General features: G+C 45.7%; 1 protein-coding gene across 1 annotated transcript in view; it reads right to left on the reverse strand.

Moving 5' to 3' along the window:
- Positions 1-22,836, reverse strand: part of LOC147678670 (UDP-GlcNAc:betaGal beta-1,3-N-acetylglucosaminyltransferase 9-like) — a 117,402-nt gene extending 94,566 nt beyond the window's left edge. Inside the window, exon 1 of the mRNA XM_086946618.1 lies at positions 22,798-22,836. The gene's annotated coding sequence lies outside the window, so the exon portion shown is untranslated. The remainder of the gene's footprint in view (positions 1-22,797) is intronic.
- Between the last annotated feature and the right edge of the window lie 361 nt (positions 22,837-23,197).

The raw sequence follows: 23,197 nt of genomic DNA on the forward strand, positions 1-23,197 counted from the left end.
CCTCTCTTTTTCTTAAACACATATATCATTTACTCTCACTTCTATCCATGCACGTTCCCTTTCGGGGGCACACCTACTTATGAATATATTTATTGTATCATTGGAATCCATTGGCAATAATGAGTTGATGCTTTGCCTTTTTACATAAGAAACTATTGGATAAAGCAATGAATTAAAATTGCTTGGTAATAATTCAGTCTGTTGCTTCTTGCTTTTGCGTTTTTATATGAGATTTATTACTATGAGCTGGTGAATGATTATATGCTCTAAAATTATCTGACTAAAGTACTAAGTATTGATTTATGCATTTCTTAATTAGAGGTCTAGGACCCTTGTTTTTCCTTATTTTGTTCAATACCCAGGTCCTCGACCAAATTGGGTTAACCCCATTTTTCTAAATGGCTTTAATCTGGGCTAAACAGTTAGCTAATGGTGCAAGGTATTTGTGCTGTGGAGAGTGTCACAGGAAGCATGCATTTCAATCACTCGTTCGCCTCCAGATCAGACTCATAGTGCCTGCAAGGTCCCAGGGGAGTACAATCAGTGTCTACACAGTGTCCCCAGGCCATCTTGCTTTAATACCTTTAACAAGGAAATACATCTCCCCATCTGCCTGGGAGCCACGATAGGCGGGAGGCAGGCAGGTAAAGGTGCAATGGACCACAGTGATCCCTGTAAACAGGAGATTTGGATAATAGTAAGGCGCGGTGTCCTGCCAAGCCCCACGGGTCTGCTGTGCCACTGATCTGTCTAGGCACAGGCCTAAACCAGGGCACAAGTCTTAAAAAAAGAAGTGGGGGGACTCTGATGTCACGACAGGAAGTGACGTCACGAAAGGTGGCTTGCACTCAGTTGCAGTTTAAGGTTATCGTGCTCCTGTTAAAATAAGTGGGGGGACGCCGTCCACCCGCATGGTACCCCGACTCGAGCCCTGGCCTACACACCGTGCAGGGCACCACAGGGGCAGGAAGAGCTCAGACTGCTGTGAGGCACGAAGACCCCTGCCTCTAAGCTTACAAAAGACAACGTGCTGCAGAGAGGCAGATGCTTGTGGTAGTCCTGTCCCTACCGTGGCAGCCTTTTACCTTGTTTAAAAACACCTTCTCTCTGTCGCCTTTCCGGGCGCGTTGCTGTGAGTACGATTTTTATAGATGTTCCTGATATAAATACAACAGTTTCGTCTCAGCTGTGATTTCAGGTTTCATTATGTAAAGCGCTTTGGTGAAAGCGCTACATCTTCTCAATAAATAAGCAAATATCACTGTGTTGCTGCTTTCGGAAGCGGAGTATGCTCTGAGAAGAAATGGCATGTTGTTACCTGGGTCGGGGTGTAGCAGCTGCAGTGGTACAGGGGATAAGGTGTTCGTGAGGCCCCCTACACCTTTATTATGCAAATATGTCAAGCCCGCCAAGTGATAGGTACCAATTGTTTACCTCCTGGCATTAGGGCAAATGAGATGACACCCTTACTACGCCACTGACATATCTGTCACCAATCTCTAGCGATTACAAGCAAGGCAAGCCCTTCTTGCTACTGTGCCAAAGGTAGAAGAGACAGTGGTCTCCTGTATGTATAGGCTGACAGTAGAAGCACTACACTGTCCTAAGTATGAAGATGCAAACATGTCATGACACAGGAACCCAGTGTACTCTAGGCGAGTGATATGTCGCCATTCTAATCTTCACTTCAGCACACTCGCTACACTATGTGCACACACCTCTCCAGTCTCAGGGGGAAGTATTATTTGGAGGATGAGGAAGGTTTTCAGGGAAGATGTTTACTTAAGTCAAGTCAATGGCAATCATTTTTTTTTCCAAAAGCAGGGTGACACCACTCAAATGAAGGTGGGGTGAGAGGTAGGGTAAAGGGAGCCTGCACCCCCTTCACCAGCTACCAGACCTAATGAGTTTAACGACATGCCAGCGGTACGTACAAGAATATGCACTAAGAAGTCTGTGCAGAGGATAGCGGTTCCATGTGAAGTAATACATAATGCAAAAAAAACATTTTGCAAAAATGTATGTTCCAACATTTCGACTGCCAAACTCTCGACCGTTAAGTAGCCCCATACACAAATATCGTATGGAAATTTACCCCCCCCCCCTTATCCAGCGGAATTCGCATCCTAAACATTTCAGGATTGAGTTAATTCTACATTTTAGCTCAGGTCCAGATCTTTTCAGGATGTCCCACAAGAGTGGTGTCCTCTGACTGGAAACATGAGGGGTGTGTGGCTGGTTGGTCTTTAAGTAAACACACCGAATGGCCTCACTGGTGGTAAACAGGCTTCATATTTTTTCCAGTCGTGTGTGTCTTAGACAGCTGAACACATGCACCATGTGTCACTGCTGACTGTAAGTGTGTGCAGGAACGTCAACATAAAGAAACTGCCTGCACCACAGCTGTGCCGTTTGCAAACAGTAGAGTAACATCCAAAAAGCCAGCATGCAGCCTGCACGAGCCAGTCCGCGAGGCAGCCACAACGCAGGACATATGTTATATTATACACCAAGGGCACAGGTCGCGGAGGCTTCCTTGGATGGCAACACCTACCAGTTTCCTGTGCCGACGGTGCAGACCTTGAGAGGCGGCATGTTTCTTCTCTCCCTGGCGATGCGCACTAAGTGAGACTTTCCCTCGGTGCCCAGCAGCAGTAGAGTGAGTCAGCCGTTCATGCCTCGCCTGCCCGCGTCTCTCCTTTTCCACTTCACCCAGTGTGCCTGCTCTGCTCCCTGCCTTGGCATGCAGCGATAACCATCAGCACTTCTTGCCAGCGCCCTGCCGGGAGGCGTCCTCGTTTGATCCTGCTCGAGCCAGAGGCGGGCCCTGTGGAGCAGCAGCCCTCACTCACGTGCAGGCAGGAGGGAAGCTGTGAAGGGACAGGATGTCTGTGCAGGACAGTAAGGGGGACCGAGGTTGGGAAAAGCAGAGCAAAGGGGTACTGGAAATACTGTGCATAGGAGAGGTGCACGTCAAGCAGGTGAAGAGTCAGATGATAACAAGTGGGCGGGGGCCTGGAGAGGCCACATTAAAAGCTGACTGCGAAGGAGAGAGTCTTTCTTCTTCCTGGCGCTCAGTTCGTTTGTGGCAGATAAGGCACAGTTGCATAGGGAGAGGCAGTAATGTACACAGAGTCAAGCGGCTTAGCTATCAATGGTGCCACCCCGAAGTAAACAAACAAGTGCATACCTTGCGCTAAAAGGAGGCAGCGGGGGGGGCAAGAAGAGGGGGCGAGTGAAAGCATTTCACTTGCGAGAGCGAGCAGCACCAGGAGCATAATTGCTACCATATGGCGCTGCGTGCTCCTGCAAGTGAATCGCCACACGTGCACGCGCTGCCATTGAAGGCAATGGAACGCGTACACGTTTTTGGCTGAAAAGCCAAAGCGATTGCAAAAGGGCTTTTTCCCTATGCAGCGCATGCACGTTGCGCAGGCGAGACCTAAAAAGCAAGTCAGCCCTTGTTGAAGGCAAACACAGTAATCCAAAAAAAAGTGCTTAGCAGCTAATTAAGAGACACTGTCTCCCGCCGAAAGTAAAAGATCAAATCCCGGTGGGCTAGGCCAAAAGCGGACAGGGTGGCTCAGTGTAGGTATTGCCTCCAGTGCAATCATTACACTGTGTTTTGCATCCTCCATGACGCAAAAAGACGCCCACAAATCAGAATTGTAGGCGGAGCAGCAACACGACTTCTGGAATCTCATCGATACCAATAAGACCTTGAATGGCGGGACAGCGCATACGCTGCTCATGCCAGGCGAGACCTAAAAAGGCAAAATTTTGTCAGAGTTGTCAGTGAGAAGAAGCAAAGTATCAGAGAAACGTTCAATCAGAAAAAAAAACCAAATTCTTAAATGGACAGACATGAGGGATGAGATCGGGCCATCAGTCAGCGCAGGTGACGTTGGAACTGGATAGGCGAGTGTGAAACCCGGCCTTGGCTCAACATCGTGTGATTCTGTGTAAGTATCTTCATCTTGCCATACCTTAACAAATATGTGATGTAATCTGGTGCTCGTGTAAAGCGCTAACATTTCCTTGGGCAAAGTCCACGCTATATAAAACTGCAAACATAAAAAATAATGTCAACACTTTGCCGCCATCTATTCATAAATAAGTAAAGGGCAGCAGTGTTACGGTGTGTTTAACATCAAGAGAGAGAATTAACAGGTTTCATTTCCTACAAGGACTGTGTTAAGCGCAGTAATATCAACCAGGCCAGAGAATAAACAAGACAAAAAATTACCAACAGCTTAATGAAGACATCTAGTGGAAATAAATGTCAGTATTGGACATCAAGCCGCGATGATTTGTTACGATAATAAGACTTGATAAAGTGCATGACCACCTCAAGGGCCACCTGGCACTGTGTGGGATCAGTGACTGCCCTCTGTCTTCCCACCAGTTGCCTTGATCCCAAAGATTATCCAGAACCAGAAGGGGACCCTGCGTGGGTGCTGCTTGTGGTCCCTTCTGTCCCTTTCACAGTTGGCATCCCTGCTCCTTTGATATTCATTTGGCCCTCCTATGATTTTCATACTCAGTCCTTCCCTGATTCGCCGATCTCTCAACAAATGACAGTATTATGGCTGCTTCCAGGGGCGTGGAGCCCGACAGGTTACATCTCAACATTGTTCGGCGCATGTATTGAGCAGTCCAGACCCCCAGCAACACTGAAAGTTTATTCTAGACAATGGGGCTATGTTGAAATTTTTTTTTACTCTAAGGGGTTCCAGCCAGATCCCTGTAACCCACTCAGAACATGTTTAGGGATGAGTTTTCTTCCTGATTTCGCACCACCTTGAGGAGTCAGTGGGTAGCGATCAGGGCCTTGGGGGATGCTGAATGTTTGCCACTCAGGGCCCTGAGGGATGCTGAATGTTTTGCCTCTCAGGACCTTGAGGGATGCTAAATGTTTGCCTCTCAGGGCCTTGAGGGATGCTGAATATTTGCCTCTCAGGGCCCTGAGGGATGCTGAATGTTTGCCTCTCACTGCCTTGAGGGATGCTGAATGTTTTGCCTCTAAAATTGGAAACTCATCTGAATACATTAAGAATACGAGTGCAGTCATCAGTCAGTGGTGTGAAACAATTGAATCGGAACTATGGAGAAAGGTCAGATAGACCGGTTTTGACAGTTTATAGGCCCATGATTCCGCCTCAGTTTAAATTTGGAGCCGAATTATTGTAGATAAGTGGCAAAATGAGGTGGGATACCGAAGAGGGAAAATGTATAAAAAAACGTACTATCCCTTCACAGATCACCTATGATACAGGCAGTCGTAAGAATGGGTAGGAGCAAAAAATAGCAGAATGGTGCAAAAGGGAAATTTTGACAGTGACTTGAAATGGGCATCAGAGGTTAGGAAATTGTTAGAGACAGTATTGAGAGAACTAGGAGTTAATTTTAACCCCCAGGATTTACAAATTGATGTTGCAAGGTGAGAATTAAACCACTAGGGAAAGAAACGTCCCGGGATCAGGATTGCCTGTACCTGGAGGGAAAAAATTGGTGAGTTTTATGATTAAAGCATGGAAATGTTATCAACAGTTCTCATGGATAGATACATTACCAAGCCGTTACTTAAGAAATGAAGTTTGGAGATCACGAATAGGGATTAACCCTTGCTCTATGAATGACGGGATAAAGGAGGCAATGATGGATTCTGAAGGTAATTGCACCTGCAATTTAGGCCAAAAATGTGATATCTTGCACATATTATTAGATTGTCTTAAAATCCTTGACACACAAGAATTGTTTTTAGACCAATATTTTTGAAATATGGTATACAGAACAGTGCACATGCAATAGAATTACTAACAGAAATGACCCATCTGGACATAGCATATGCACTGGGTAGATTTATGCTTGAAGTTAGAAAAGTGTTTAGTGTTTATAAAATTGTGTTTTTATGAATTTTTACCGTCGGATAATAGGATTAGGAAATTAAATAACAGTCATGGTGCACCTACGCAGAGCCATTGGAATTATGCGATTTTGCGGCTGTGGCCTGTTTTGCATAATTATAGATTTGCCTCATTTGCCACTTAATCCATCATCTGCTGCATAATCTGCACATTTTAACAAACTAAAAAGTTACAAAAAATGTAGCAACATGTGTTTGCGGACAGTGGAAGACCTTTTGCAAAGGTTAACTCACAGCTTTCCAAACTGTGTGGCGTGACACGTTACTGTGTCGCACCCCATGCGTAGGTGTGTCGCGCGATGTGATGGCATCAGGGGCCAATATTAGGGTAATGCGTTATGCAACTCCAGCCTCACTCAGTGTTTGTGACGTGCAAGGCGGAGCAGCAGTGGAGCAAAAGCAGAGTAGGAGTGGAGCGGAGCCTCGTGGTCAGGAGCTTGATTCAGCGGCCATCTCAGCGGCCTGGATACAGCAAGAGGCCAGTGGAAGTATTGACCTCCTCCCCCCCCCCCACCTCCGGGAGTGCTACGACGCTGCTCACGGCCCTGCCCTGCTCTGCCTTGTTGTGACACAGTGACATCAGAGCCGCCTCTACCCCACCATCCCAGGCACAAAACTCGGTAAGTAAGTAGTGAGAGTTATGTTGGTTATAAATGCTATGCTAGGCTCTTCTTAATTCCAATCCTAAAGAAGTATTGCTACAACCTCACCCAATGCAGACCTGCTTTTAGATGCTTATTGCTTTTAAGTAACGAGGAAGTGATTTTTTATATTGGTTCATTTTTAACCACATGGCTGCTGCGGGGATTTTTGTGCTGTGCTGCAAATTGCTCTTTTGCTTCACTTATGACGAGCTCAGCTCGTCATCAGCACACGACACCCGTGGGTGATGACGAGCTGAGCTCGTCATCAGCAGCGAAAGGGTTAAAAGCTGCTAGGCGTGCAAGTTGCTCAATGCTTGGATAAATATGCTGCTATTATGTGGCACTGTGCTACTCTGCATTTACTTTATACTTGATGTAATCCCGAATTTTATTTGTTTAATCTTATTGTGACTTACTTTCATGGTTGCTACAATGCTACCGAATAGTTTTTGAATTTAATCCAAATGTTTTGGACATTTTAAAACGGTGATGGAATACAATTAATATGGCTCCAATCTTAGAGGCGTAGTTTGTATCCCTTCCCTGATGCTAGGTTACTTAACTAGTATGGCGCCATTCTCGGAGGTGTAGTTACTACACCTCCGAGATTAGCGCTATACTAGTTAAGTAACTTAGCACCAGGGAAGCGATACAAACTACGCCTCGAAGATTGGAAACATATTAATTGTATGGTCTAATACAAATGTTGATAAGAGCTAATGTGCTGTTCATGTGACATCGAATGGGCAAGTACTTTGGTTTTGTACTTTGTTGTCTACATAATGTTGCTAAGGAGAGTGTTGTATGTATTTTGTTGGTGTAGGGTACATTTATACCAGGACCATCATTTCCTACCGAAGCAAAGAGGCCTTGTTCAGCCAGTTCTATGGATTTGGTGCAATGTTGGCTGCTGTGTCGTAGCAAGGTTGCCCAAGGTCCTACTACTAGCAAAGAATATGAGACCCTGTCCCCCGCCCTGGGAGATAAAAGATAGCTACATTAAGGTTGGCTGGGCCCTTTGGTATTTCTTTGTTGATCAATGGTTATAAGGCGCAATGTTGATTTCCTGTGATTCCTGTCACTATTAACTCCTTGGTTCTGTACTGGAAGTGGATTATTTTCTGCGCTACGAACTTCAACTGTACTGTTTCACTGTGCCTTGGTTATTGCACCGAGCATAATATAAACATGGTTAGATAAAAATAGAAAGGACTGGGCCCCTTGCACCGCTGATAACCACAGTGGCATCTGAGCCACCTCTTCCCCACCATCCCAGGCACTCACTCTGTAAGTAAGTAGTGAGATTTAGAAATGTTTTGGACATTTTAAAACACTGATGGCATACAATTAATATGGCTCCAATCTTAGAGGCGTAGTTTGTATCCGTTCCCTGATGCTAGGTTACTTAACTAGGATGGCGCCAATCTCGGAGGTGTAGTAATTTAGGTAATTCGGGCACGCTCGCTGCGCTCGCGCACGTTACCGTGTCCCTAAAAAATTTTTCACAGAAAGATGTGTCACCAACATGAAAAGTTTGGAAAGCTGTAGGTTAACTGGTCACATTTCTGGTACTTACTGCTATATTTGGGTGTTACACTGGTACTAATGAGGTGCCACCAATGCCCAGACAGTGTTAACAAGTGTAAAAATGTCAAAATAATGTAGTAATGCTATAACTAAATGTGCCACATGTGGTAAATGAATGATGCAAAGTCCACTGTGTAAGTTAAGATCCTATATTGCAAGTTCCTTCCAAGTCAGGTAGACAGGTCAAGATCATAAGTAAAACCCACCAGGAGCCAGCTGTTAGCAGCTCAGCCTGAGGTGACCAACTGCCACAGTCAGTGAGAGAGAGGCACTGTGAGCCAGAGGGACACCCAGGCATCCTATGATGTCACAGATAACATAGTACAGCCTATCCAGAGAAGAACAGTGGAGAGGACATTTACTACACATCCTCTTCCCTTATGGAGTAAGAACAGAATAAAGAAACAATCTGCAAAATACCTCAAATGCAACATCAGCAGGAAAGTATAAAATTGAGATGAACCAAAAGTAATAATGTACGACAAGAGATGACGTAAGCATGAGGTAACATCAGCAGAGAAAAGAACAAAGAAACAACATTATGTCACAATATGCCTCATCCCCCTTCCTTAACGAAACAGGAAGGTTTCGAAAAAACAAGACCAACAGCTAAGTTAACTGGTGACACTCATAAACTCCCCACACATGGGTACACCACAGGGTAAACACCCTAGAAATAAAAATGAGTGTAGACTGGGAGAGACACAATAGGGGTAAGATTCACATAAGATAAACCAAAAGAACAAACCCCTTTACCAAAGGATTCACCAAAGAAAAAAACAAACTACCCCTGATAAAGATGTGCTGACACATGATAAATTCACAGCTCAAAATCTTACCAAAATGAAGCCCTGGCCAGTAGCTGCAAGAAGGTAGACTTCGATAGGAAAATAGTGCACAGACAATCTCCACCAAAAACAGGGAACAGCGCAGAGTGTGGAGAATGGACTACTCGCAAACACTCAACCTCCCCAGATAAGGGTACACCACAGGACACTAATCCTGGGAATAAAAAAGGGCGTGGACTACCCACAAATAATCAAACTCCCCATTAAAGGGTACACCGTAGGGTAAGGACAATAACCCTAGGACAAAAAATGGTACACCACAGGACAGTAATCCTGGGAACAAAAGTGGGGCATGGACTACCCGCAAAAAAACCCAACATCTCCTGTGGGCATGGACTACCCGCAGATACCCAACCTCCCCTGAAAAAGGGTACACTGCAGGGTGAGGACAATAACCCTGGGACAAAGATGGGGCATGGACTACCCACAAACACTCAACATCCCCTGAAAAGGGTACACCGCAGGATAAATACAATAACCCTGGGACAAACAATGGGGCATGGACTACCCACAAACACCAACTTCCCCAGAAAAGGGTACACCGCAAGATAAAGACAATAACCCTGGGACAAACGATGGGGCATGGACTACCCACAAACACCAACTTCCCCAGAAAAGGGTACACCGCAGGATAAAGACAATAACCCTGGGACAAACGATGGGGCATGGACTACCCGTAAGCACTCAACCTCAAAGGGTACACGGCAGGGTAGTAAACCTGGGAATAAACATGGAGCATGGACTACCCGCAAACAGACACACAACCTCCCCAAAGCAGGGTACAGAAATGGGCACGGACTACGCACAAAGCACACAACCTCCCATAGATAGAGTAAACCTATTAAACACTAAATACACCCCTGCAGAGAGAAGTTAACATTACAGAAATTAATTAACACCGGTGAGCGACCTCTCACCCGGGATCCAAATGCCCAGACCATATACCAAACAGGACATACATAAAGTCAACTTGCTGTGTCCCAGTAGAAGGCTTGCGGGTCGATATGTTGTCAGTACTGGTGTCCAGAGTCAACGCTGAGTCTTGCCACGCAAACAAAGTATCAGGCCGTCTATTGGATGCCATAACCGAAGACTGATACATCGCCCAAATCATCTGCATCGTGAAGAAAATGAAGCACTGAAATGCAGGTCAAATCCCTTTTTTCCGCCGAGGAAACTGAGGTTTAATTGTCAAACCAGTTCCTCCCCTATGGAAACATGCCATAGTGACCCCACTGTTGAAAAAACCTACAGCTGACCCGGAACAACTAGCCAATTACAGACCTATATCACTCCTTCCAGCGTTTTCTAAATGTCTGGAAAGACATGTACACACAGCCCTCACCCTTTTTTCTGACGATAATGCCCTCCTTCACCCCACCCAATCTGGTTTTCGAGCGGGTTTCTCCACGGAGACTGCCCTGTTAGGAATTTCTGAAACCATCAAGAAACTCCTCGACGACGGTCAAACGGTTGCGCTTATTTTACTCGACCTAAGCGCAGCCTTTGACACTGTGTCGCACAATAGACTACTCACCACACTTGAAAAAAATGGAATCGGTGGAATGGCACTGCAATGGATCAGATCCTTCCTGAGCCAACGCACATATCAAATAGCATCTACCACTGCAAGCTCTGGACATTTTAACTCCCCTCACGGGGTTCCACAGGGCTCCATTCTAAGCCCGCTCTTTTTCAATTTATATCTGAGACTGAGGCAGATTTAGTGGAGAAAGCTGGACTCACTTTTATGACGTACGCAGACAACTCACAAATTGTCTTCTCACTATCTGAACCCCAATCTTCATCGTCGTTGTAGGAAGGTACCTCCTGACTATGGTTGCCCCCAACTTTTTGCCCTGTGTTTTAGCTGGTTTTGGACATAGTCGACCTGGGACCCTGCCAATCAGGACCCCAGGCCTACTGCTCTCTCTTTAAAATGGATTCCATGTACCCTAGGTACATTTCCAATTGGGACTGGGCCACCTTATCAGACCCTGTAACTCAGGGCATAGGTGTACCCAGGGCTGCCAGGGGCTGCAGCATGTATTATGCCACCCCTGGCTGGCCTCCTAAATTTGACACAACTGGCTGCATGACAGCTGGGGCAAAGTCGTGTAATCACCCTTTGCTGTAGGTGTAGTATACCTATACCTAACCCTAAAATGGACACACAGATTCCTATCAGTCACTCCTATGGCAGGCCTTGACAATCCTGAAGGCAGAGTGCTTGGAATCGTGTGAGATGGTGCTCTGGCATGAGCTGAGCCTGTCTGCAGCTTGCGGAACCAAGTCCTAATAGCTGTTCCATGATAACGCATACCATATACTCTTAAGTGCATTATAATCCTCGCGGTTAAATGCTATCTTTGGTATTGCTTTATCAAAACATGTCGAGTAAGGTGTCATACGAATTGGAATACTAACCCCTCGCCAATTCTGGCGACGGGGTTAGCATTCCACCCTTCTAGAGGGAGACGACATGTATGTAACTGTGAACCCCGGTTAAAGTTAACTGAAGCCTCAGCTCCACAAAATGGATGCTGCCACCACAGACACGAGTCTGACCCCCTGCAGCTGGGAGTCCTTCCAGCGAGGGGAGCCTGGACAAAGGGTTTCCTGTCAAGGGCGGTGCTAGCACCGTCCTAGACAGGGTTTTGTGTATCCTGGGTAGGCAGGGCTTTACAGGAAGGTGACTGCTGAGTGGCACCCCGGTGCTCACTACGCATAGGCCGGTCAGAACCAGTTCCAGGGGCACACCAGCCCCTGGCCTGGGGGAAGTCCGGCATGGGAGAGGGGTGTAACCACCCCCCTCCTAGTCCCACCCATAGGCAGGACCTAGTCACCGGGTCAGCCCCCTTTTTTAGTATAAAGATAGGAGCGGGCCCCCTGTTAAAATTAGATCATCTTTGGAATCAAGACACGACTTTCTGCGAAAGGACATCAAGATTTCTTCTTCAAGATTCTCCCTTGTGGCTAAGGAGTAGTCACCCTGCATCAAGCGGGCACCATCCTAAGAACACTGCGGTCTGCTGCAAGTCCTTCTTCAAAGTCAAAGTCAAAATTTTTTTATTTTGTTTCGGTACTCTTTCGAGGACCACAAAATCATTAAAAGGAAAATACATATTACATTAACATACAATTTAATACATTTTCAGTGTTATTTTAAAAAATTTATAAATCTTATTACAAACATATTCGTTAGGTGGATTAGCACACATGGAGATGAAATCCCTTGCTTTCGTGATCCTGCAGGACCGATATATTGGTTCTAGGCATGTTACCCTAGCAGTAACAACAACTTTATTTGGACATACAAAGAGCATGTGTTCTAAGTTCTGTTTACCCCCCGAACATAGGTTACATTGAGAGGAACTGTTTGGTTTCCAGGTGGAGGTAAAAGATAACAAAGGGAGAATACCCAGACGTAGCATCATGATCGTACGCCTTACGCCATGGGTAAGAGTGTATTCCAGATATGGCAATTTTAACTTATATTCTTGGGAGTCAGCATAAGGTTTGTACAAAGATAGTTTAGTACAATGTAAATGATCTAACTCATAACTTAATTTTGGGGAAAATGTTTTTAAAAATAGTTTGAGTTGTGCGGGTGTCCAAGAGGATAACATTTCTGCACTAATTTTTGCTAAACAGAACGCCTCTCCCAAGTTTTTCACAAAAGTAGAGTTGATGGCATCCTCACTAAAGATCTCAATTTTTAGCAGATGTCGTAGGGTACCCGCATTAGAATGCAGAAGGTTATAGGCCCACCTTATGAGGCTTGCTATTGATATTGCAAATGCGCTGGTGATCGTACATTCAAGCCTTAGGGCCTGTACAGGTGTTGAGTTAGAAACTTTCAATAGCTTTTTTAGTGTTTTCCCTTCATTTGTATCCATATAACTCCATTGTTTTAGGGGAATATGTTCTGAGGCGTAAGATAGAACCGGAGATATTTTGGCTCTATAAATTTTTATCAGTGCTGAGAAATGCCTACTTCCAGTCTTCCTATACAGGCGTGATATTGCACCTGCGTGTAGGTCACATTTCCTTTTTAGATGGGTGATTTGCTTCTTGTTACTCAAGTTATGCGTAAAGATTCTTCCAAGATAAGTATATTCCTTTGTCTGTTCCAAGATCTCGCTTCCCAGTTTCCATTGGAACCTCACTTCTTTATTCTTTTTTGTAAATGCAACTACTTTAGTTTTATTTATATTTGGAGTTAGAAAATGATCTTTCGAGTAATTGTATAAAGTGTCCAAGAGATTTTGGAGACCAAAGGGTGTCAGATCAAACAAGACAATATCGTCCGCATAAAGTAAACAATGTATCGGATGAGATGCCATTTTCGGTGGGGTGCTTTGCCCTTGTTGTAAGTGCGACGGCAGGTCGCTCAGGTAAAGAGAGAATAAAATCGGGGCCAACAGACACCCTTGCTTTAGGCCATTAGATGTATGTATTATTTTTGACATGCCCCTCTCGCCCCCCATTTGGACACAGCACCAGGTATTGCTATGTAGGTTCACGATTAGTTGCAATAAAGGCTCTGAGATACCCATTTTTCTCAGTTTCGACCATAATGTCGGCCTATCGACCCTGTCGAACGCTGTTGAGTAGTCGATGAAGGCAGCATATATTGTTTGCGATTTCCCGGTTACGTATTTATCTAGTAGAAATTGAAAGATAGCTATATTATCCGTAACCGAGTGGTTCGATCGGAACCCGGCTTGAAACATGGGAATTAGTCCAGTTGAAAAAGCCCAAAGCTTTAACCGGTCAAGAATTTCAGCCGCAAAGATCTTTCCGCCAGAATCCATTAAGGCAATTTGTCTATAATTGCCAGCAATAGTCCTTTTTCCTTTTTTATAAATAGGAATTATTGTGCTTCCTTTCCACGAGTTTGGAATGTTCCCAGAGTCGAATATGTAATTGAATAGTGGCGCTAACATCTGACCCCAAGCTTTATGGTCAGCTTGATAAACCTTTATCGGGATCTGGTCAGGACCGGATACACCCGTACTTCGTGCCTTTTTGATATTCAAGGCAATTGACTCTGCCGAGGCCCTGGAGAGTTTTATATCATTGTTTTCCTTTTTCTGTTCAAATGCCTTTCTCGCCCTACCCTTCATGTTGGATTTATACAGATCATTTAAAAATGTGTCCCAGTCTTCTTCTGAGACGGGGATTGCTTCGAGCTTCTTTTTAGTTCCCGTCATCTTAGCTATCAAGGACCAATATTTTCGTTGGTTGCATTGCCTTGCTGCAATTTGAATGTCCATCCAGTTACGGTCCTGTATCAACCTTTCCTGTCTAGCACGTTGCCTACGGATTTGGTTCTTTAATTTGTTTATTTCAGCTTTATATAATGGTGTTTTACACAAGTACTGAGCCCGAATCATCCTGTTTAGCATTTTTACCGTTGGCTGATTGCAGTTTTTGTGCTTGCTGACGCACTTTCTTTGTGCAGGTCTGTTCTGTTTTAATTTGCTTTGTATTGCATTTTTGAGTTCATTTAGTAAAATTTCATAGTTTTTGATAGGATCTTCAGAGTAAATATTGGTTAACAATTGGGATTGTGTGATTAATACTTTCAAATAGTCCAAGTTTTCCGCCTCCCAATAAATCCGACGCTGGACTGGATTTACTTCTATTATGGGATTACTGAATATTGGGTCGGTCTGGTAAGTGATTGGTGGCATCCAGAGTGTTGTTAAGCAGAGAATGGCATGATCACTTTCATCATTAAATTTGACAGACAAGTCAGAAATTTGTTCTCTTAGCTCATTCCCACATATGAAGTAGTCTAAGATGGAGGAGACTCCATTTCCTTGTCTTGTGAATGAAGCTGGCTTGTCTCCATTAATATTTCCATTTAGAATTATCCCATTTATAGTTGGGAGGAACGATAATAACAGGCTTCCTCTTTTATCCGACTTCACTCCTTTTGGAAGTTGCGGGAGTGCTATTTCCAGTGATTCCTCCTTAAATAACGTTGACCATTTCTTTATCTCGCTATTTGATATTTTGGCGTTTAGGTCACCCATCAAAATATATGGTAGATGATGTTGATCTTCGAGGATGTTGGATATGGTTTCTAATAGGTGATCGAATAAAGAGTCATGTTTTTTACTTGGTGGAGCATAAATGTTGAAAAGTAATATTTTCTTATAAGTGCCTGTAGGCTGTAATCTGAGTTGAATTTTGATACATTGTAGGTTGTGCGAATATGTATCAATACTTTCTTGTGACCAGCAATAGTCTTCTTTCAGTAGGATTGCCATACCTCCTTTCGCGTGACCCCTTTTAGATTTTTTTGCTGGGTTTTCGTAGACGTAATACCCTTTTTGCGTAAAGGAGGTGGTTGACCATGTTTCCTGCAACGCTAGAATGTCTGGATTATCTTTTGTTACACCTTTCATTTTATTGTGAGTTTTCCCGGCCATATTCCATAGCGATATTTTCAGACCTTTGTTAAACCTGACGGTGATGTAAATTGTCCATTTTGTTGCCGTTTAATACTTCTGGTAACCACGTCCAAGATTGTTGGTAATCTTCATCTTCTATTGGATTAATGTTCCTTGACCACACCAACCTTTCGCCTTGCCTTACTTGTATTTTTAATTTGTCTTTCCTCATGTTGTTTGATGTACGATCATCCCTTTCTATGTTAGATATTTTATCAGTAAGATGTTGTTTAGTTACTACGGAATTTTGCAAGTTGGTTTTGATGTCTGAAATTGAAATTACATCATATCCGTGTTTTTGTAGAATTTCTTTTTCTCTCATGATTAGACCTGGGAGAACTGGAGAGAAGAATGACACTTGTGCGAATTGAGTATTTTCTATTTTTGGAAAGCGTACTAGGTCTATTTCTCTACTTGTCAGAGAGATCAAGGAAGGAATTTCTTGCAATAGCTGGACTATTCTTCCTCGATTGAGCGGGATATTATCAGTTGGAAAGAGATCCTCGATAGTTAAGTGTTTTGATAGTGTTCTGTCCCACTGCCTAGTTATATGATCTTGTAGATTTTTTGGATTGACGATATTTTGCTCTAATGGTTTTCTTACTATTGACTGGCAATATTCATCTGCATTAGGGTTCAAAGGCTTCGCCGGCGTAGTTATTTTAGTCGGTGGAGTAATCTCCAAATTAGCATAAGTATGTTTTTGAAATTTGAGTTTGTTCCCTTTTTTCTTATGGATTCTTCTCAGGGGACGTCCTCGCTTTTTCTTGCCCATATTTTCTTTCACTTCAGTGATTTTTTCAATTTTTCCTGTCTGTTTGGTTTCATTTTCTTTGCTATCCTTCGACAAATGTATGTTATTTTCGGTGGATATCATACCATAACCAATCTCAGTTTCTTTGTTGGAAAAAATGGGATAATTTTTGAGACTATTTTCAGAAGTGTATTCCTTTTCTTCACTGAAAAGCTTTTTCAGAGAGAAGATTATGGGTGGGTTTTCCTTAGATTGCAATTTCTTAAATTCACTTTCCTTTATTTTCGCATCTGATGTTTGCGTACTTACACTTTGCATTTTTTGAGATCTTGAACTTTTTTTACAACCAGCTTCAGATGCTACCTGGTTGACCGTTTCTAATTCCTCGGATGAGGCTTTGGGTGACTCTTTTTTCTTTTTTTCTTCCACCAGATGTTTGAGAATGCCTATTTGGACGTCCAATGTGTCGTCTGAGTTGGCTAAGATTTGGCCGAGATGTGTGAGAACTGATTCCAGAATGTCTTGAAGGGAGAAGAGAACTTTGGACAGGGGTGGAAAGGCAGCTGGAAGGGTTGTGTTAGGAAAATAGAGATTTGTAAGATTGGATTGATTAGAGAACAGTTTAGGTGATTTATCTGGGGAACTAGTGAATGGTTGGTTTTTTCTTAATGGAGACGTTAATTTCTGTTCTTCGGTCTTCGTAATGATATTCACGGAGACCTCATTAGCTGATTTGTTCTCCTGTTGTCTAATTGGTGTTATTTGCGACATCTCTAGAATCAGTTGAGAATACTCTTCCGAGGGCGGATTATTTGGCTGATTTATCTCTGGATTAGATGATTCTTGATTATGATTGCTTAGTGCAGCAAATAATTCTGACTGGCGTTCACTATCAATAGTAATAGAAATATGTTTATTTTCTTCTACCGATGTTCGAGGAGATGAGTGGTTTTTCTCGGAAAGAGTAGAAAAGTATTTGGTTATTGCGGGTGTGTTAGAAATTTGGCCAGGTTTCATAGATTTATCGACAGATTTTCTAATGGCTGCATCGGTACCCATGCGTTTCATGTAAATTGTTCTTGAGCGCAATTTTTTCAAAGCCATCATTGAGGAGTATTGTGGTCAAGTAAATAGGTGGGCTCGATCTCCTGAAGTCGATGTAAGAGGGGTGACCCGTCCCGTCCTTGGTCGTCCCCGGACGGCCACAGACGGCCCACCCTTTGTCCGGGCTTAGTCCCGCGCTTGGTCCCACGCGCGTCCCGCGTCGCGTGAGTCTACGAGTTGCTTTATGTGCGTAGCCAGTGGGCGTGTCCGTGGGCGTGTCGCCTGGGGGAAGAGGCAGCAGCTGCTCCAGGCAGGGGTTGCTGGTCCTCGCAGTCCCCCGGGCTAGATGTAGTTCTTGATAACGCCCTTGCCTCAACCCTGGAGACTCAAGCTGGGAGCGACGGTCAGAGCAGCAGATAGCTGCTCTCGCTCACACCAGCGAGTCCCCGGGTAGGCAACCAAACGGAACACGAAGAGCTTGGCAATCCTTTACCTCTGGCAACGCGGTAAGCAGCACAGTTAGTCCGGTATCCTGGCAATGCACAATGGAAACAGCAGTCAAGTGAGTGGCGCCCGCGAAGCGGGTGTCACGAAGTAAAATACTAATTTCGCCGGTGGGCGTGTCCGTGGGCGTGTCGCCTGGGGGAAGAGGCAGCAGCTGCTCCAGGCAGGGGTTGCTGGTCCTCGCAGTCCCCCGGGCTAGATGTAGTTCTTGATAACGCCCTTGCCTAAACCCTGGAGACTCAAGCTGGGAGCGACGGTCAGAGCAGCAGACAGCTGCTCTCGCTCACACCAGCGAGTCCCCGGGGAGGCAACCAAACGGAACACGAAGAGCTTGGCAATCCTTTACCTCTGGCAACGCGGTAAGCAGCACAGTTAGTCCGGTATCCTGGCAATGCACAATGGAAACAGCAGTCAAGTGAGTGGCGCCCGCGAAGCGGGTGTCACAAAGTAAAATACTGATTTCGCCGGTGGGCGTGTCCGTGGGCGTGTCGCCTGGGGGAAGAGGCAGCAGCTGCTCCAGGCAGGGGTTGCTGGTCCTCGCAGTCCCCCGGGCTAGATGTAGTTCTTGATAACGCCCTTGCCTCAACCCTGGAGACTCAAGCTGGGAGCGACGGTCAGAGCAGCAGACAGCTGTTCTCGCTCACACCAGCGAGTCCCCGGGGAGGCAACCAAATGGAACACGAAGAGCTTGGCAATCCTTTACCTCTGGCAACGCGGTAAGCAGCACAGTTAGTCCGGTATCCTGGCAATGCACAATGGAAACAGCAGTCAAGTGACTGGCAAGTCCTTCTTCACGAATCCGACGACACAGCTCGACGAGACCCGGCTTCCCTGGCACCTCTGACCTCTACTCACCTCTACAGCAAAGCTGAGAACTGTGAGTGCGACGAGACCTCGAGGGACCGACGATCGCCAAGACTGCACGACTTCTTTGCAACAAGCCCACCGTGTGCTCCACTGGTGAGTGCTTTGGGGTCCGAGAAGCCCCAACCCTGAGCAGCTCCAGCACCGAAGATCAGCCCTCCAGCATCTCCACGATCTGCGTGGGGCCCTTCTGCTTTTGCCTGCTCACCGCGCTGTGTGGCTACTAGCCGGCTGGCTTGTGGCCTTCTTCACGACGCCCGACGACATCACTGCTGCTGGTCTGGTTGCTCCAGACTGGCCCTTGCTTCCTTGCAACAGAGAAGCACCCCGGACCCTCCTGGTCCACTCCAGACGCCATTTTGAGTCCACCGCGTGGGCTTGAATTTGCCAAGGCTTTGTTGCCCAATCCTGGGTCCAGCGACGCCGACAGCTTCATCCATCGTGGGACAGCTCGCTCCTCCATCCTGGTCGCCGACACGCCTCCTGGTCCGTGAGATCTGCAGAGCACAGCGTCACCCACTCACCTAGTCGAGGTGACTACCATCCGGTGCCCTCCTGGTGCCACCTGACTACTGGCTAGTAGTCTCGAACTTGGTCCCCTCTGCTTTCAGGTGTCATCTCTCTTCGATCCAGGCTTGGATCCATCGAACTTTCTTCACTGGTCGCCTGCCAGCAACTTCTTTCTTCCAGGCTCCTGGTCCGTCTACGAGGATTCCCGACGTCTTTTGAGACCTATGCAGCTGCAGCCCCTGGGCTAGGTAACTTCGGCATTTCGGTGCCCCAGCATAGCCTCACTATCCAAGGGTCAGGATCCACTTCCGTTTTCCTCCTACCAGGTCGGGTTCGCCCGAGAACACTAACTCTGTGAAATCTAGCTACCATAGACTTTGTCCCGCATCCCGCGTGAGAGTGCACACTCTGCACCCGAGTCCCCTAGGCCTCCTAGACATAATCTGAAGATTCTTTAGTCAAGACCTAGCGATTCCAAAGCCTATTAGTACTGTACTTACCTGCTAGTAATTTCGCATTCCACTTTCAGAGTATATGGTTTTCCGTGCCCCTCGGGCATTTGTATATACTGTGCTAACTTAAGTATTTTCGTAAGAGTTTTGTTTTGTGCTTAGTACCCTGTCCTCATAAAGAGTACAGGGCTGTTGTGATTCTTAATAAATATCTTGTTTATTTTCATAACACTTGTGTGGTGTCCTTTCACTTGGTATTCAAGGGGTATATGTGTGGTATAACAGCTGGCTTAACACGCCCTCTCGAGTCTTTAGCCTTAGACTGCTCGTATCCACGCTACTAGGATAGCTGGTCTATAAGGTTGACTTACAACCAATCATCAATAAGGGTTGCTGGACTGATACATAGTGTTCACTAGAATAGTGAGCACTGCATATCAGGCCACCTTCTCACAGTCGTCTTCTCTCAAAAATGGTCTTCTGAACATCTTCAACTGGATGTCAACTAACCAGTTGAAATTAAATGGAGACAAGACGGAGATCCTTCTTCTGGGCAAACATCCAGAGCTCTGGAATATATCACACTGGCCTACACAGATGGGTGATCTTCCAACACCAGTGCCCCATGCAAGAAATTTGGGAGTAATCCTAGACAATACCTTGTCCATGAAGCAACAGGCAAGCAAAGTATTGGGTCTCTGCTTCACCATTATCAAATGTCTCAAGAAGATTCTGTGGATGCTGCCGGTCCCCATGCAAAAAACAGTAGTCAATGCCTTAATTACATCTCGGCTTGACTACGGGAGCATCTTGTATCTGAGGGCAAATAAAGCAGTCATAAAAAGATTACAGCTAGTACAAAATACGGCTGCTCGACTTCTCTGCCATACCCCTAAATATACCAGCGTGTCTCCTTACTTACGTGAACTGCATTGGTTGAAGGTAGAAAATCGCATCAGATTTAAGGCCTTCAACTACATGTTTAAAATTAAATCAGGTACTGCCCCGAAATATCTTCAGACACTAGCACATCCCTATATCCCTACAAGAAACTTACGGTCCCAGTCAGCTGAAAAGTTCTGCGTGCCGAGATTCAAGCTTTCCAGGACGGGAGGAAGATCCTTTTCCCACCTGGGTCCCACTATATGGAACGCACTTCCATTTCACATACGAAAGGAGGGAAGTCTCTCCAAGTTCCGTAAAGCGATAAAAACCTGGTTGTTCGATCAGTAACCTGAATGACCTAGCTATACTCTTCCATCTATGATGCTGTGTTCTCAGGCGCCGGGAAACCCTTTTTGGGTAGCTGTTGCGCCATAAAAAAAAAGAGAAAAAAAAGAGAAACCTACACTGAGACAGTTGCCCTCAGATCCTTTCTCCTGCCGGTTGCTGCTGGCAACAGTGCTGGATAAATACCTTCAAACTAAACGACTTTTGTGTTCAACAACGCTGTACAGTAACTGGGAAGTGTACAGAGCAAGCTGTTGTCGTGGCAACTAAATTGAAGACAAAATGGCCGTCACGTCGACCGTAGCGGCGTAAGAAGCGTGAGGGACAAGCTTGACGTGTCTCCAAAGGAAGGCGTCACAGGCGTCACAAGAGCCTCATCAGAAGAACCTCGCTACATGAGAAGACCTTCACCAACTCCCAGAAGCATTCCAAAGACGTCATCAGATGGACGGGAGCAGAGAAACAGAGAAGATCGCTGCCGGCCAACCGTCATCAACATACAGTGCGGTGAGTAACTGAACATGGCAAAGCGCAGTGAAACAGTAGACTCATGCTGAAGCGGCGCTGTGTTTACGCGCTGGTGAATAACTTCCGAAGCTTAAAGAGCTAGCACACAAAAGTTCCCATGCAGAGCAACACGCAACCAGCGAGGAACCAGACTAATGCGCAGCAAGTAGCGAGTTCTGGCGTTGTAAAACGATAGAGTATAAGTGCAAGAACTCACCAGAGAGACTGTTCTTCAGTGGTTCTTCAATGAAGGACCCAGTGTATCAAATCGGCACAACAGTTCCTCTGAGGAAGATCAGAAACGTTCACACCATTTGTCACTGACGCTGCCAATAAACCACTTCGCCTATAAATTGCCAGTTTCTGCCAACGCCTGACGCTTCCCACACTGGATGAAGGCCAGATCAAATAAAAACACACTGCAGGCCTCAGGGAAGAGTATTGCTGGAAAAACTTTTCCAGACAGGAGCAAGGTGACAGCAGGCAAAATAGTAACAAACGCCCAGGTTGCAGGCTGTCCAGATAGTAGAGGACACTGATGGGGTTGACCAGGGCATTACTTTTTAGTTTCAATAGATGTGTTGAAAGTCCTTAAAGTCTATGTTTCTTTGTCTTAAGTTTCCTTAGTTCTTTAGTTGGCCTATCTCCTTAATACACTCGCAGGTTCATCCTCTTTAAAACTTCGCCAAGTTGTGGTAAATGAATGATGCAAAGTCCACTGTGTAAGTTAAGATCCTTTATTGCAAGTTCCTTCCAAGTCAGGTAGACAGGTCAAGATCATAAGTAAAACCCCACCAGGAGCCAGCTGTTAGCAGCTCAGCCTGAGGTGACCAACTGCCACAGTCAGTGAGAGAGAGGCACTGTGAGCCAGAGGGACACCCAGGCATCCTATGATGTCACAGATAACATAGTACAGCCTATCCAGAGAAGAACAGTGGAGAGGACATTTACTACACCACATAATTTGCGTTTTCTTGCCGCATTATTTATTCAACTCTGCCTCATAATTTCACCCTGCCCTAGCGCATAATCCAAGTGGCCCAGCACATATCAGACCCAACCAGTCAGACATCTGGGGCATGTTACCCGAATGACAGTAAATATTGTGGGGTGTTCCACCTCAGAGACCCCCCTCCGCCCAGTAGCTACGCTCCTGAGAACAGATTTGGGCTCCCCCTGAATTTACCACTTCTTTTGAAGCTCCGGCCCGTGCACCGAGGCCCCTTAAGGATGAGAGTTGAGATGCTGTTTTATTTCTATCTTTTCTAAGAAGTGAAAGTTATTCTCGCCCGGGCTTTGTTTTATTCTCCGCAGCCTAGCTGACTTGTTCCATATTCTTTGGTGCAGCTTCTCGGTTATCTGTGCCGGAAGTGTACATACTTCTTTTTACCTCGGTTTCAATCCATTTATTTCTCATTTTAGTGGCAGTGGCCCCCTCCTCCGCGGGGTCGCCTCACACTCACCTCTTTCCCGGCGCTGCGCCTCGCCCGCTCCCGCTCCGGTGTCCCTGAAGACAGCACAATCCAGAGGTGGATCCCTCCTTCACGGCGGTGACGCGGCCCCGCCCCGCAGCCCCGTCCCTGGAGCCGAGGTAGGTGCTCGCGGGGCGTCATCCACCCCATGACAGCGCAGCAGACAGGATGCAAGGGCAACAGCGTCACGAGAAGGCACGATATAGCCAGAGTTGACAGTGAGAAGAAACAGAGTAGAGAAATGTTAAATTAGAAAAAAACACACAATTACTAAAATGGACAGACGTGAGGGATGAGATGTGGCCATCAGTCAGCGCAGGTGACGTCGGAAGTGGATAAGGGGGTGTGAATCCCGGCCCCGGCTCAACATCGTGTGATTCTGGGCAAGTAT

The sequence above is a fragment of the Lissotriton vulgaris genome, chromosome 12 (genome assembly GCF_964263255.1).
Source record: "Lissotriton vulgaris chromosome 12, aLisVul1.2, whole genome shotgun sequence".
Lineage (NCBI taxonomy): Eukaryota > Metazoa > Chordata > Amphibia > Caudata > Salamandridae > Lissotriton > Lissotriton vulgaris.